The 17463-nt window shown below is 45.3% G+C and overlaps 1 long non-coding RNA gene across 1 annotated transcript; it reads right to left on the reverse strand.

The window, feature by feature from the left end:
* Positions 1–4304: 4304 nt before the first annotated feature.
* On the reverse strand, positions 4305–17444 carry LOC147120188 (uncharacterized). Its single transcript, XR_015078139.1, has 3 exons — positions 17355–17444; positions 16547–16610; positions 4305–4463 (listed from the first exon to the last, which is right to left on the reverse strand). It is a non-coding gene; the product is annotated as an uncharacterized LOC147120188 (long non-coding RNA).
* Positions 17445–17463: the final 19 nt, after the last annotated feature.

Consider the following 17463-nt stretch of genomic DNA (forward strand, 5'->3'; position numbering starts at 1 on the left):
CAATCTCTCTCTTCTCCCCCCAGTCTCTCGCTCTCTCCCTCCCCCTCTTTCCCTCTCTCTCTCTCTCCCCCCCAGTCTCTCTCTCTCTCTTCTCCCCAGTCACTCTCTCCCCCGTCTCTCTCTCTCTTCCCCCCCAATCTCTCTCTTCTCCCCCCAATCTCTCTCTTCTCCCCCAGTCTCTCGCTCTCTCCCTCCCCCTCTTTCCCTCTCTCTCTCTCTCCCCCCCAGTCTCTCTCTCTCTCTTCTCCCCAGTCACTCTCTCCCCCCGTCTCTCTCTCTCTTCCCCCCATTCGCTCTCTCCCCCCCAGTCTCTCTCTCTCTCTCTTCCAACAACAACATGCCCTCAAAAAACCCTCAGCACCACCGGGCACTCCAGCTAGTCTTTTATAATGGACTCTAGTATTTTCCCCACTACCGATGTCAGGCTTACCGGTCTATAATTCCCCGTTTTCTCTCTACCAGCTTTTTTGAATAGTAGGTTTACATTAGTTACCCTCCAATCCATGGGAACTGTTCCAGAGTCTATAGAATTTTGGAAGATGACCAGCAATGCATCTCCTATTTCTAGGGCCACTTCCTTAAGTACCCTGGGATGTAGATTATCAGGCCCTGGGGATTTCTCGGCCTTCAATCCCGTCAATTTCCCTAACACCATTTCCCTACAAATACTGATTTCATTCAGTTCCTCCCACTCATTAGACCCTATGTTCCCTGACATCTCTGGGAGGTTATTTGTGTCCTCTTTGTGAAGACAGAACCAAAGTATGTATTTAATTGGTCTGCCATTTCTTTGTTCCCCATTATAAATTCCCCTGATTCTGACTGCAAGGGACTTCACCAATCTTTTTCTCTTCACATATCAATAAAAACTTTTACAGTCAGTTTTTATGTTCCCTGCAAGCTTACTCTCATACCTTATTTTCCCCCTCTTAATTAATCCCTTTGTCCTCCTTTGCCGAATCCTAAACTGCTCCCAATCCTCAGGTTTGCTGCTTTTTCTGGCCAATTTATATGTCCTCTCCTTGGATCTTATGCTATCCCTAATTTCCCTCGTTAGCCACGGTTGAGTCACCTTCTTTATTTTATTTTTATGCCAAACAGGGATGAACAAATTCCGTAGTTCAGCCATGCGATCTTTAAATGTTTGCCATTGCCTATACACCGTCAACCCTTTAAGTAACGTTCCCCAATCCATCCTAGCCAACTCGCGCCTCATACCATCGCAGTTTCCTTTATTTAAATTCAGGACCCTAGTCTCTGAGTCAAATACTTCACTCTCCAGCTTAATGAAGAATTCTATCATATTATGATTGCTCCGCCCCAAGTGGCCTCGCACAACAAGATTGCTAATTAATCCTTTCTCATTACATAATACCCAGTCTAAGATGGCCTGATCTCTAGTTGGTTCCTCGACATATTGGTCCAGGAAACCATCCCGTATACACTCCAGGAATTCCTCCTCCACAGTATTGTTACTAATTTGGTTAGCCCAATCTATATGTAGATTAAAGTCACCCATGATAATTGTGCCCTTATTGCATGCATTTCTAATTTCCCATTTAATGCCATCCCCAACCTCAGCATTGCTGTTTGGGTGTCTGTATACAACTCCCACTAATGTTTTCTGCCCCTTGGTATTTCTCAGCTCTACCCATAGATTCCACATAATCAGAGCTAATATCCTTCCTTACTATTGTGTTAATCTCCTCTTTAATTAGCAATGCTACCTCACCTCCTTTTTCTTTTTGCCTGTCTTTCCTGAATATCGAATACCCCTGGATGTTGAATTCCCAGCCTTGGTCACCCTGGAGCCATGTCTCCGTAATCCCAATTATATCATATCCGTTTACATCTATTTGCGCAGCTAATTCATCCACCTTATTACGAATGCTCCTCGCATTAAGACACAAAGCCTTCAGGCTTGTTTATTTACTGTGGTCATGTTTGATTTAAACCCTTGATTTCTCTGACTGCCACTTTTGCTTTTCTCCTTCCTGTCTTTTGCTTCTATCCTTGTTTCCCTTTCCTCTGTCTCCCTGCACAGGTTCCCAACCCCCTGCCATTTTAGTTTAAACCTTCCCCAACAGCACTAGCAAACACTCCCCCGAGGACATCAGTCCCGGTCCTGCCCAGGTGCAAACCGTCCAGTTTGTACTGGTCCCACTTCCTCTAGAACCGGTTCCAATGTCCCAGGAATTTGAATCCCTCCCCCTTGCACCATTCCTCTAGCCACTGGGGGAAGTAGAATCCATAATAGCTTTTAAAATGGAAGCGGATAAATATTTTACAAAGAAACATTTTAAAGGCTATGGGGCGAAAACAGAAGAATGGGATTAGGTGGAGAGCTCTTTCAGAGAGCTGGCACAGGCATGACGGGCCAAATGGCGTTCTTCTGTGCTGTAAAATTCTATAACTCGTACATGACTATGCAATGTTGGAAGAAGTTTACTGACATCATCAGAACGGGCAAGGCTACACGAAGCAATCATACCTTGTAACAATGCACTGCAATAAGCATGTTTCTCATTTCCAGACACTGTGCCCTCACTACTTTGATCACAATCAACAATGCGCAGGAAGTATCACAATATCCTTCAGAACCCCTTCGGAAAATAAGTGTTTCTTCAAGCACAGCATATGGGGAAACAGTGGAAATCTAACATGATATGTCATCTTGTTCACTATGCTTTTTGACACCTGATTGCATTCTATATGATGGCAAGCTGAGTGTCTTCACACTCTCTACTTTCTTCCAAGAGGGGAAAATGGTCCACAGTGTAAGAAAAGGAGATGCCACCTCAGTCCTCCAACACTCTTGCTGGAATATATCAGCTAGCCACTACAAAACCTCTGGGCACCGAAGGAGCACTGAGGAGAAATAAGAGATTTAGATTCAAAACGTACACAATTATAGACACCTAGGAGAGGCATGGTGGTTTAAAAAACAGTAGAAAGGAACACAGTTTTGTTTTCCTTCAAAAGCATTGATGGGATATGTGCAGAATGACTTGAGGCAAGATGAGGGCATGTCTATGAAAAACAATTGGCTTTTTAAATGTTAGCCTTGGTTTCGATAAGGTCCCGCATAAGAGATTAGTGTGTAAAGTTAAGGCACATGGGATTGGGGGCAAGGTACTGACTTGGATAGAGAACTGGTTGGCAGACAGAAAGCAAAGAGTTGGAATAAATGGGTCTTTTTCCGAGTGGCAGGCAGTGACTAGTGGGGTACCGCAGGGATCGGTCCTTGGACCCCAGCTATTCACAATATATATTAATGATCTAGTCAAGGGAACTAGATGTAATATCTCCAAATTTGCAGACGACACAAAGCTGGGTGGGCGTGTGTGCTGTGAGGAGGAGGATGAGAAACTCCAGGAAGATTTGGACAGGTTGGGTGATTCGGCAAAAGCATGGCAGGTGCAATATAACGTGGATAAATGTGAGGTTATCCACTTTGGTGGCAAGAACAGGAAGGCAGATTATTATCTGAATAGCAATAGATTGGGAGAAGGGGAAGTGCAACGAGACCTGGGTGCACCAGTCGCTGAAGGTAAGCATGCAGGTGCAGCAGGCGGTTAAGAAGGCAAATGGCATGTTGGCCTTCGTAGCGAGAGGGTTTGAGTACAGGAACAAGGATGTCTTGCTGCAGTTATACAGGGCCTTGGTGAGGCCACATCTTGAGTATTGTGTGCAGTTTTGGTCGCCTTATCTGAGGAAGGATGTTCTTGCCATGGAAGGAGTTCAGCGAAGATTCACCAGGCTGATACCTGGGATGGCAGGAATGACGTATGAGGAGAGATTGGGTCGATTGGGCTTGTACTCGCTGGAGTTTAGAAGAATGAGAGGGGATCTCGTTGAAACTTATAAAATTCTGACAGGACTGGACAGGCTAGATGCAGGAAGGATGTTCCCGATGGTCGGGGAGTCCAGAACCAGGGGTCACAGTCTAAGGATAAGGGGTAAGCCAATTAGGACAGAAATGAGGAGGAATTTCTTCACCCAGAGAGTGGTGAACCTGTGGAATTCTCTACCACAGAAGGTAGTGGAGGCCAATACATTAAATATATTCAAGAAGGAATTGGATATATTTCTTAAGGCTAAAGGGATCAAAGGGTATGGGGAGAAAGCAGGGACCGGGTACTGAATTTGGATGATCAGCCATTATCGCATTGAATGGCAGAGCAGGCTCGAGGGGCCGAATGGCCTACTCCTGCTCCTATCTTCTATGTTTCTATGTTTCTAGTTGTCAGGAGAGCTACGTGACAGTTTGTGTTGTTGCCAGACGGAGACCACAATAGGACTGATTTTGCAGTTGGCATGGATTTTATTTAGCTCAAGATGTTCCTTATGAGCTGAATCCTGGACGACTTCTTCCTGAAGCAAGGCCTCAGTTGCCTGCTTATCCTATTGCCCTACTTCACTTTCCTTTGCCTCGTCATCAAAACACAGGTTCTGAACACCATCTGAAAAGATAGAATCATAGAATGGTTACAGCACTGAAGGAGGCCATTCGGCCCATCGAGGCTCTCTGCAAGAGCACTTCAGCTAGTCCCATTCCCTCGCCCTTTCCCCGTAGCCCTGCAAATTTTTTCCTCCCCTTTTGAAAGCCACGACTGAGTCTGCCTCCACCACTCTCTCAGGCAGTGCATTCCAGATCCTAACAACTCGCTGTGTAAAAATGTTTTTCCTCATGTCGCTTTTGGTTCTTCTGCTAATCACCTAATCATCTGTGTCCTCTGGTTCGCGACCCTTCCGCCAATGGGAACAGTTTCTCTCTATCTACTCTGTCTAGACCCCTCATGATTTTGAATACATCTATCAAATCTCCTCTCAACCTTCTCTGCTCTAAGGAGAACAACCCCAGATTCTCCAGTCTATCCACGTAACTGAAGTCGGTCATCCCCAGAATCATTCTCGTGAATCTTTTCTGCACCCTCTCTAAGGCCTTCACAACCTTCCTAAAGTGCAGTGCCCAGAATTGGACACAGTACTCCAATTGAGGCCAAACCAGTGTTTTATAAAGGTTCATCAGAACTTCCTTGCTTGGTACTCTGTGCCTCTATGTATGAAGCCCAGTATATCATATTCTTTTTTAACCACTTTCTCAACCTGCCCTGCCACCTTCAACGATTTGTGCACATATACTCCCAGGTCTCTCTGTTCATGCACCCCCTTTAGGATTGTACCCTTGTTCATGCACCCCCTTTAGGATTGTACCCTATAGTTTATATTGCCTCTCCTCATTCTTCCTACCAAAATGTATCACTTTGTACTTTTCTGTGTTAAATTTCATCTGCCACGTGTCCGCCCATTCCATCAGCCTGTCTATATCCTCTTGAAGGCTATCCCAATCCTCCTCACTGTTCATTATACTTCCAAGTTTTGTGTCATCTGCAAATTTTGAAATTGTGCCCTGTACTCCCAAGTCCAAGTCATTGGCCCAGAAATTCGGGTCGGGGGCTTCCCGCGGGTACAAGCCCCCGACCTGCACTTATCTTGCGCGCCGGCCGCTGAGCTGTGGGCCCCCGTGGAATTCCGATCCGGGGCCTGGATCAGCTGCCGGCGCGCAGTGCTTGCGTATTCCAGGGGTGCAGTTAGTTCGATGCATCCCCTGGGATCACGTGGGCCATGGAGAGCCAATCGGAGCAGGGAATGCTCCATTCATAAGTCTGACAGGAGGTGCTGTCAAACTCAGAAATACTACGGGCCCCTTCTTACAAAATATCACTAAATCTTCAAATAAATTTTTAAAAAACATCACATTTTTTAAATAAACTATAAATTACATGAAATAACTATTTTAAACAATCATTTAAATTTTTGAAAAAAATAATTTTATTTTCTAATGGGGCTAAAAATAAACTTACCTTGCTTTAAAGTATTTAAAAATAATAAACCTGTGGAAAAAATGTTTTAATTTTAATTAATTCACCACTTACCTTGTAAAAAGCAGGCCTTGCGGCTGTTTTTTACATGTCTAACTTCTGCAGACTTACCTTCCCGGGAAAACCTCTAAAAAAAAAAAACGAAGTTCGATGTGCATGCGCTGCCTCCCCCGCGCACACATTCGACCTCTGAACCCCTGCTTTCAGGGGAACGTAAGTGCCGGTTTCCCGCGCATGCGCAGCGCATGCAGGAAACCGGCACTTCCATTGGGCCTACGGGAGAGTACCCCATGCGCACTCACCCGTGGAGACCCGAATTTCTGGGCCATTAATATATCCCTGTATCAAGAAAAGCAGTGGTCCTAGTACTGACCCCTGGGAAATACCACTGTATACCTTCCTCCAGTCCGAAAAACAACCATTCACCACTACTCTTTGTTTCCTGTCACTTAGCCAATTTTGTATCCATGCTGGCACTGTCCCTTTTATTCCATGGGCTTCAACTTTGCTGGCAAGCTTATTATGTGGAAGATGGTGGAAGCTGATTCCATAAATAATTTTAAAACCGAGTTAGACAGCTACTTGAGAATGAGCCACATACAGGGTTACAGACAAAAAGCGGGGAAGTGGGACGAAGCACGACTGCTCTTTTAAAGAGCCACGACGGGCCGAATGGCCTCCTTCTGTGCTGTAAGTTTCTATGACTCTATGAAAAGGTGTAGGGGCTTCCCCAGTGGAACCACCAGTGTGTCCTGTGGTTCATGACTGAAATATAAAAAAAATCTCCAGTACCAGTGGTGAAGCAGAAACTATTAGCAAACTGCAGATAGAACTTCCCCACCCAACCCCGCCCCCAAATATAAACAATTCTTCAATAACCATGGGGGCGATTTTCCCACTGGTGGCGAGATGGAGGCGGGTTTCATTTTGGGTGGGTTTGAAACTCGCCTCCACTGATGGGAAAATCGCAAATTTTGAAACCTATGATTGGCCACTTGATTTCAGAGGTGTGGGATGCCCTTGCTCAATTAGTGTTTTGGGACTGAAACTCGCCTCTGTTGACGGCACTTTTCCAGTCTGATTTTATGACTTCTTGCTCCCTTGGCTCATTCCACAGCATTTCTGCGTCTCCTGCACCACGTCCAACATCTTTTGAGAAACCACTATGTCCAATTCCAAGGCAAGGGCCTACCTGAGGCTCTCGGGTGAGGCGCTGCAAATGTTGTTTGTGGGGGTGACAGCTAGCATGGAGGTGCTCTTCCACTCATCTCGGAGGAAGGGGCCTGCCAAAGAAACCAAGGCTGTGTGGGTACAGCTGGCAAGGGATATAACCTCCAGATCTGTGTGCAGTTTCTGTGTAATGATGAAATGCCATCCTTGATGGAAAGTATTAAAATGATTTGAAGCCAAAATATTGGCATTATGCCATCTGTTCTTTCGCCTTAGGCAGCTCCACATTGTGGGCACCAGCACACTTGCGTTGTCAGGTTGGTGGCCTGAGTGAAAGGAGGCCAGAGAATCATGTCCATTGTCAATGATGTCCTAGGATGGAGCAAAGGACATGTGCCAACTTGGGCAACCTATGCAAGTCTGGCCATGATAAGTTCATTGCTTGCATCCCGGGCAGCCATATGCTCGCGTGTTGCCGCTGCCACTGGTCGATACACTGGCGCTCTGACCGCCTCCTCCTCCTCATCCAGATCCTCCTCCTCCTCCTCATCTGAGGTCCATGCAGAAAGAAAATGAATGGTTCCCATTCTGCTTGTAGATGCCTCCTTTGGGGAAGCGCTCACTGCAAGCAGGGAGAGGGTCTTACAAGGAGGTCCCACAGTTGATTGATTCAAGCTGCAGCACCTCCGACTTCGAAAGGCCTTCTAAAAGTGCTCAGAGACCTTTTAAAGCCAAGGTCTGGCACCTGCAAGTAATCCTTGCTGCAATAAACAATGTCTTTTTAGACCTGTAGCAGTGAGGAGGCCACCCACGAGTCAACCTGCCAGGTTTACCTGGCGTGGTTCAGGAGGTGCGTGGATCACGCCGAAATGCTGGAAAAATCAGGAAGGCCTCTCATAATAGGCTTAGAGAGGCCGAGCATTTAAGGAGGTTAAATAGCGCAATGGCCAGCTGGAGGCGGGACCGTTTCCCGACCTCCAAAACCGGCACCGGCAAAATCCTGCGGAGGCGGGTTCTGAACCTGACCTCTTTGAATTTGATTTTCCCGCCTCCAAACCCACCTCCGACGACGACAGAAAATCGCCCCCAATGTTTGACCAAGTGCACTATCCTAATAAGCTGGCCTTTAACAGTACATCCATCTAACTTGGCAACCAGCGTTTTTTTAAGGTGGTCCATAGACAGTAAAGTAAGAAAATCCACCATTGTGCTTCAGGCACTTATTTAAATAAAATTTGCATGCATCGGTGTGATTCCATTGGGTGAAGGAAAATGACAACAGGGTTATAGACTGGCTTTCCCTCCACCATCACAAGAATCCATCACATTATGGCCGGAAAACGGGGAAAAAAATTTAATTCTTCCTATCTTCCTCTCTGTAGTATGTCCAGTATGATTTGGACAGGTTGGGTGATTGGGCAGATGCATGGCAAATGCAGTATAATGTGGATAAATGCAAGGTTATCCACTTCGGTGGCAAAAACAGGAAGGCAGATTATTATCTGAACAGCAATAGATTGGGAGAAGGGGAAGTGCAACGAGACCTGGGTGTCCTTGTGCACCAGTCACTGAAGGTAAGCATGCAAGTGCAGCAGGCGGTTAAGAAGGCAAATGGTATGTTGGCCTTCATAGCGAGAGGATTCGAGTACAGGAGCAAGGATGTCTTGCTGCAGTTGTACAGGGCCTTGGTGAGACCACACCTTGAGTAGTGTGTGCAGTTCTGGTCGCCTTATCTGAGGAAGGATGTTCTTGCCATGGAGGGAGTGCAGCAAAGATTCACCAGACTGATACCTGGGATGGCATGAATGACGTATAAGGAGAGATTGGGTCAATTGGGCTTATACTCGCTGGAATTTAGAAAAATGAGAGGGGATCTCATTGAAACATATAAAATTCTAACAGGACTAGGCAGACTAGATGCAGGAAGGATGTTCCTGATGGCGGGGGAGTCCAGAACCAGAGGCCACAGGCTAAAGATAAGGGGCAAGCCATTTAGGACAGAGATGAGGAGGAATTTCTTCACCCAGAGAGTGGTGAACCTGTGGAATTCTCTACCACAGAAGGCAGTGGAGGCCAATTCATTAAATATATTCAAGAAGGAGTTAGATATATTTCTTAAGGCTAAAGGGATCAAGGGATATGGGGAGAAGGCAGGGACAGGGTACTGAATTTGGATGATCAGCCATGATCTTATTGAATGGCGGAGCAGGCTCGAGGGGCCGAATGGCCTACTCCTGCTCCTATCTTCTATGTTTCTATGTGTCTTTCTGTTTGTCTTTCACATTTTCTCTTTGTATGGCTCTTGCACATTTTGCTCTTGTTCTCATTTTTCTACACTGCTATCTCAGTCTGCTTTCTCCCTTCCTCCTTCTGTGAGAAAAAAGCAGGTTTTCCCCCTTTAAGTAAATCTGTGATCTTGCAGTCATCTGCTTATAGTTACTATGGCAATGTTTGTGGGTAGCTGCAAAAAAATTTTTTTAGCAAATAGGCACTCATATTCAAATATGTTGCCTGATCTCATTCCAGTGTTGCCTGATCTCATTCCAGGATATTTTTCTAACAGTTACACTGGGGAGTTTGCTACCCATTGAGCAATTAAGGGCCTTTTGTTTCCAAATGTTTTATTTGCTCTTCTGTGGGAAAGAAATGTGCTGAGGCATTGGCTAAAGCACCATGCTCACTTGTATCACCAAAAGAGATCAACTATATGAATCGCTGCCATCTCCACCATCCCTTGTCACATATCAGCAGTACTGCCCATTCAGATTTTGTTCCGATTGAATATTTTGATATAAAATAAAAAGCACAAACAATTTCATATGGACATAACTATTAGTCACAATCTCTCTTCCTCTTACCAAACTCTTTCGCAGCTTGCTACTGTGTCCAGGGTAGCACACACTTGGATATAATTTGCTACTGTATTGTCACACCCTCTCACCTTGCACTGTACCCTGGACACTACTCAGTTGGGAATGGAGGAGGAAGGAGTGTGCTGAAGCATATCTACTGAATCTGATACACTGATGCACCGCTGTGTTGTGTTGTCATTATAAAAAAGGGACATTGAACAAAGAGTGGGATAACTGCTGGAACACTAGATCCAATAATACAGCTTTTGGAGATCTAGAAACTGATTGGAGACAGGAATATTGCTGAATTAAGAGAGAACCACAATGGAGATGTTGCAGTTAGTCAGTCTGTGCTGATCACTGTGGACTTCCTTCAATCCAGAATGGGAATAGTACAGCTTTCTTTGGTACTATATGACTGGTTGCATAGTATCTCAATTTGACAATTCTCTTAATTTTCTAGACCGTTGGCTTTTCCCTCTGGAATTAATGTAAGTAATCACTAATCGGTGTTCTGTCTGGAATAGATTTATTTCCATTGTGGAGAGCTTTTAGTGACTGCTTTGACCTGACATGTTGTGAAAAATTAGAATTGGGTCAAGTTGGTCAACATAAGCTTTTTGTGATGAAAAAGTAATTGAGAGCCAGGAATATAAGCGCTCAGATGTTTGGGGCCAAAGTCTTTGGGCTTAATGGATTTCCCCTCTTTTTAAACTGCCCACGTATCAGCGATCCCACATATATATATAATATATATAAGCATATACACGTGTGTGTGTATGTATATATCTGCAATTAGAATATTTAATACCTAAGCTCAGAGAACGAGATGTTTTATATAACATCTCATTCTCTAACCTCAGATTGCAAATATTCAGATTTTATGTTGCTCATAAGAATGTTTAGAAACCAGAAAAGGGCATTAGAGCCAATGAGCCCAACCCTTTTTTATTCTTATCTTTCACAAATTTCCTGTTCTTTTACCTCACAGTGCTGCCAATAGCAGCCCTGACTAGTGCAAAGTAAATGAGCTGGTACTGATGTCTCCAGAGATACCAGACTTATTCAAAGTGATGGGTTTGGCTGCTGTCTTCAAAGACAATGTGACTGCCACAAGCAATTGAAATGCTGCTGTTGAAGGAAGATGCAACTATCTCTCTCTTAGGCAGTCCCTCGGAACCAAGGATGACTTGCTTCCACAATAAAAATAAGTTCTCAGGTGACTGATGAGTCCAATGCGGGACCTACAGTCTCTGTCACAGGTGGGGCAGACGGTGGTTGAAGGGGTGGGTGGGTGGGGTGCTTGGGTTGACGTGCGCTCCTTGCGCTGCTTGCGCCTGCTCCCGGCGAAGAGACTCGAGGTAATTGGCGCCCTCCCGGATGTCTCTCCTCCACTTTGTGCGGTCTTGGGCTCCAGCCCGCTCTGTGAAAAGATTTTACGTTGATTGGGCTTGTTAAGCCCGCCCAGTACGTTTCCTGTCCAATTGAAGGAAGCGGGTCTGATGACATCACTTGATGACGCGCCCTCAGCCGGTTTTCTTAAAGGGACCGTGTGCAAATTGATTTTGACAGTTGTGCTGTCAGTGTTCTACAGCATTGAAGTGCTGCAAACACTGACAATGACTGCAGAGGTGCAGGGTTGTACCCAGGTTCTCCCATGACTCCCGCCATATGATTATGGCGGGAGTCACAGCACGCAGGGAGGTCCTTTTCCTTTCCCATGGGCGGAAGAGATCTTCCCAGGAGATCAATGCAGCTTGGTTACACATTGCACAGGAGGACAAGCAGGGATGTCGTCAGGAGGACCAGGCTGCAGTGGCGCAAATCTTTCAATGATCCCAGTAGATCACGAAACATTACTGCAATGCCATACTCAACTTCATCCTGCTGTGCCACTCATCAGATCCCCATAACTCTGCCTTCCCTACCCTACTCCGGCACATCCATACTCACACCAACTTACCTTGCACCTCCACTCATTCCTCTCTATCTACATTATCACTTCCCCATCTCACTAGCCACCCCTCACACTCACCCTCATCCTAGTCCAATCATACCAACTATCAACACACAAGGGTGTTTTAGCCAATGTTCATGTGACATTTCTGTTAATGTGCTGTCAAACATTGAAATCTTTATTTTCAACAGTTTGCATTCTTGGACAGATTTGTGTGCACTTTTGGAAGTGGCTTAGTGAGTTGCAGTGAATGGTGAGGTATAATGGTATCCCCTGCAATGGTGCTGAGTGTGAAAGGAATGGCTTGGGCATTGTAGGGATGCTTTATGGTGTTGGTGTGTGGTGGTGCCAACCTGGCGCATCATGTGGCAGCCAGGGTGTACAGCATCAAGTTATGTAAATCTGGCCATGGTGAGGCCATCCTTGGCGTCCTGGGCAACAATGTGGTCGGGTACTGATTCCCTGTGCAGCATCAGTTGATTGCGGAGAAGGTTGGTGTTGTTGTTGGTGCTGCTGGTGTGCTTGGTGCTGCTGGCGTTGGGGCTGATCGTGGTGGGATTCTGAGGACCAAGGTGAGGTAGTTTCAAGGGCAACGATGCTGATGGAATAGATGGCAGGTGAAGTTGAGATGACAGAAGTAACCTGTCAATGGTGAGAGAGGTTGTTCCAATGAGGTGGCCCTGGATAGAGAGTTGGCTCCAAACACTTGCAAGCTGCATAAAGCTCAATCTGTCTTCCAAAAGCAGTAAGCAACAGTTTCTGAGCTTGGAAAGCTATGAGATGGGAGCTTCTATAGCACATTTGCAGCTGTCAAGTAATCAGATAATTCAATGCTGAATCCACTCACAACCTGCTGAGCTGACATGATCCCCGAGCTGCATGTAACCCATGGAGAAACACGTAAAATTGAAAGGTGAGCTTAGAATACTATTTAAGTGCCTCTTAACAATCTCTCTAATGATCTAAATTGTGTCCCCCGCCGCTTGGTGTTGGGTCTGTTCAGTGATGGCAGACCCGACATCTGGGAGACTAGCGTGGAGGCAGCTTGACAATGGGTTCCGTACCTGCTGTCAAAAAAATGTTTTCCCACCCAACCCGCCACCAAACGTGCCTACTGACCCCCCAAAAAAATCCCCCCTATGTTTTTCAGGCCACTGGAAAGTTAAGCAGTTCAACCCTCTCTCCTACTCCTGGCCAGCAATGATTTTTTTCCACGTACTGGTCTGAAAGGAGAAGGTACATTACATCAACCAGAAAATAAAGTCACAAGTTCACCAATTTATTACTCCACTCTTGTGGAATTCTATCATAATATAAATGGGATGGATTTCACAGTATCGAGCACCCTCAGACTATGTTACAGTAAAACTTCTAAACTGGTTCGGCCAGATAAAATCAACTGAATTACCAGTTTCTAAACCCTTTGCACTTTCATCCCACTTTAGCAGCCTTGCAAACACAGAAATCTGCAGTGACGCAAGACACCCAGATAACTTCAGAATTCCTATGCGCACAGGAAAACGCTAGCTAATATTTGCCCTGCACAGGACCCATTACCACATTGCTGCTATGCGCACTCAAAATCAGCAGCAATGAACTGCATATGGTTTGGAAGGATATTTTTGCAGTATAAATTAAGTCCAAATAACCACCAGCTATAAAACAGATGTTTATTTATTATTTTTTTAATTTGTTCTTAAACTGTGGGGGGACACTGGCAGGACCACACTTATTGCCCATCCCTACTTGCCCTGGGAAGTTAGTGTTGGGCCTTCCCCTTGTAATACTGCAGTTCTTGTGGTGGTGGTTCTCCCACAATGTGTCAGGTGGGGAATTCCAGGATATTGACCCAGCGACAATGAAGGATGATTTGTGACTTGAAGGAGAACTTGGACAGATAGTGTTCCCGTGGAATTGCTGCTCTTGTATTTTCAGTGGTAGAGGTCACAAGAGCTGTCAAAGTAACTTTGGTGAGTTGCTGCAGTGCCTCCTGTAGGTCATACATACTGCCGCCACAGTGCACTGGTGATGGAGGGGGTGAATATTAAATGCAGTGTCAGGGGTGCTGATAAAGTGACCTGTTCTGTCCTAGTTGTTGTTGAGTTTCTTGAGTGTTGATGTCTGTGCACCCATCCAACTGAGTGGTGGCTTTTCCGTCAAACTCCTGACCAATGTTCCTTCTTAATTTTTTTTGGGTGCGCAGCTCCTTTAAGGGGTTGCGTGGCCCATTCAAAATAACCCCACAGTTTTTCGCATTGAAAAGCCGGCGGGCCAGCTGCGCGGGAGGTCCCGAGAGCTGCACGGCCGCGTAGCTTAAAGGGAACATTGCTTCTGACGAGCTTTGTAGATGGTAGAAAGGCAATGAGGGGTCAGGAGGTGAGCCACTCATTGCAGAGTACCCAGCCCCTGCCCTGCTCTTGTGATCACTGTATTAATATCACTGATCCAATTAAGCTTCTGGTCAATGGTGACCCAAAATAATGGTGGGAGACTTGGTGATGGTGGTGTCATTGAAGGTCGGGGGAGATGGCTGGGATTTCTCTAGTTAAAGATGCTCATTAGCTGGTACTTACGTGGTGTGAACGTTACCTGTCACTTGTCAGTCCTAGTCTGGATATTATCCAGATCCTCCTGTAGGCCGGCTTGGGCCTCTTCATTATCGGAGGAGTTGTAAATGGAACTGAACAGTGTGGAATGATCAGTGAACTGCCCCACTCCTGACATTATGATGGAGCGAAAGTTATTGATGAATCAGCTGGAAATGATTACGCCAAGGACTTTTCCCTGAGTAACTCCTGCAGCGAAATGTCCTGGGGTTGTGATGATTGGCGGTCAACAATCACAATGGTCTTCCTTTGTGCCGCTCTATCTCACCACCATTTCTCGAACCCTCCACTGCCTCTGATCTGTCATGCTGCTTGTCGACATCCAGTATTGGATAAGCAGAAATCTCCTCCAATTAAATATTGGGAAGACTGAAGCCATTGTCTTTGGCCCCCGCCACAATCTCTGTTCCTAGCCACTGATTCCATCTCTCTCCCTTGCTGAACCAGACTGTTTGCAACCTCGGCATCCTCTTTGACCCTCAGCTGAGCTTCCTATCCCATGTTCTCTCCATCACCAAGACTGCCTACTTCCACCTCTGTAGTATTGCCCGTCTCTGCCCTTTCCTCAGCCCATCTGCTGCTGAAACCCTCATCCATGCTTTTGTTACCTCCTGAGTTGACTATTCCAATGCCCTCCTGGCTCACACCATGTCTCATTCACTCATCACCCCTGTGCTCGCTGATCTACATTGACTCCCAGTCTGGCAATGCCTCAAATTTAAAATTCTCATCCTTGTTCAAATCCCTCCATGGCCTCACTCCTCCCTATCTCTGTAAACTCCTCCAGCCCTTCAACCCTCCGAGAATTCTGTGTTCTAACCTCTTGTGCATCCCTAATATTGTTCGCCCCTCCATTGGAGACCGTGCCTTCAGCTGTCTACGCCCTAAGCTCTGGAATTCCGTCCTTAAACTGTTCCTCTCTGTCCTCCTTTAAGACATTCCTTAAGTCCTACCTCTTTGAGCAAGCTTTTGGTCACCTATCCTAATATCTCCTTATGTGGCTCAGTGTCAAAATTCTGTCTGATAACACTCCTGTGAAGTACCTTGGGATGTTTTACTACAGTAAAGCTGCTATATAAATGCAATTGTTATTGTTGTGTCAGATATGACTCCAGTCATTGGAGGGTTTTCCCTTTCACCCACTTTAACCTCAGTTTTGCTTGGACTCCTTAATAAAACAGTCCCACATCTACAGTGTTTCCAAAGTAATTCATTTTTGACAGTACACAGAAAGATGTTTAAAGCAACAGAGGAATACACAGAAACACTTTGATTATAGATTAGTCAGGAGCTGAGATACGATTGATGACATGATTGCATCATTGTATCCACCCCAAAATGTGTACTACTTCATAAATAAATGTTTACTTAAAAGCTAACATTAAAAACTGAGTTTCAGCAGAAGTAGCATCTGTCAACTTTGTTAGACAGCCAACCTGACAGCTTTTATACTTAGTACCCAGATCATACTAATCTGATCTGTTCCAAGAGTTGAACCTGTGTGAGAACTTTTCACGACCAAATAATACTTTTTCACCCCATCCTAATTTTCTTTCCTGCTCTTTTGAAGGCACTGGCTCATGTTGTGGTATATTTTACAGGCTTTCTCTGTGATCTCACCCACATTGTCATTATTTATGTGTGAACCTGGACAATGATTGTTAGCAGGCTGCTTCACCATGGTGGCCATCATAGCTAAGCCAGAATGTGTTCACAATTGATATCCACATGTAAGCTCTTTGCAGCAGGAGTCACTGAATTTGGATGATTTTCCCCTCGCTGGCCCAATGTCAGTTAACAATATCATGAGAACCATCACCTTCAAGTTCCCCTCCAAGTCATACACCATCCTGATATATAGCACTGTTCCTTCACTGCTATTAGGTAAAAATACTAGAATTTCCTACTTAATATAGGGTTGCCATTACTGGTTGGAGGTATTCCAGGAGGTTTCATCACCTGGTCTCCCGCACCCAACCACCGCGCCCCACACTCCCACTATTGGTCTCCTGACACGTCCATCCTCGCGACATATCACCTTCCTATGCCAACTAGAAAGTGAACAGATTTTGTTACCTGATTGGATGATTCTTGACCGTTAGTCAAACAGCATTTTTTCCCATCTCCAATTCCTTTATAACTAGTGTTCAATGGAAAAAAACATTTTTTAATGCACCAGTGATTTTCTTTCCGGTTTGCTTGCAGCAATGCCCAGGAGATTAATTTTAATTCCTGAAGACTCGAGGACAATTCTGGAGGGTTGGCAATCCTAACTGAACACCATCATGGGAGCACCATCGTCACAAGGGCTGCAGCAGTTGAAGAAAGCCCACCACTACCTTCTCAAGGCAATAAATGCAGCCTTGCCAGGAATGCCCATATCCCGAGGAATAAAAAAAAAATGTCCATTGTAGCATGCCTCAGTTGAGGAGGCTAACTTAGCATCTTTCAAAGGGACTCTATCTTTGTTAACAAGGAAGGAGATAAGCCAAAACACCTGGTGGCATAATGTGACAACAATGGGATGCCTACTTCCGTGACCGGTGGGCGCCGCGGGGACTGGAGTGCATAATTGATTTGGACAACCAAATTTTAATTTGATTTGATAAGGTTTATTTAAAGTTTTACAGTCCTAATTACAGTTTATTTGTTTAATTTACTTGTTCCAATTAAAAGAGGACAATGGGGTGCCATTTTTGGCGATGCAACGTTGCATCTCAATGCAAATTGCACATACTCCTGTCAACTGACAAAAAAGTCGTAACACTTTCGAAAGACATGGTTAGTATCTCACCTATTTGGAGAAAGGTTAGTTTATTTTCATGACATTATTTTAAAAAAATGCTTGCACTATTTATCCCACTCTGAAAATATTGAGACTGACCGAGTCAGATTGGTGGTGCAGCTGATGTGACTCCAGGGTAAGACACTGCGCAGCTTGATGCCACAGCAGCAAGGCTCCAGCCTGCGCTCGGGACAATAGGGGCACTGTT

The sequence above is a fragment of the Somniosus microcephalus genome, chromosome 4 (assembly GCF_052327205.1).
Source record: "Somniosus microcephalus isolate GS21.2 chromosome 4, FLI_Smic_1.0, whole genome shotgun sequence".
In the NCBI taxonomy this organism is placed as follows: domain Eukaryota; kingdom Metazoa; phylum Chordata; class Chondrichthyes; order Squaliformes; family Somniosidae; genus Somniosus; species Somniosus microcephalus.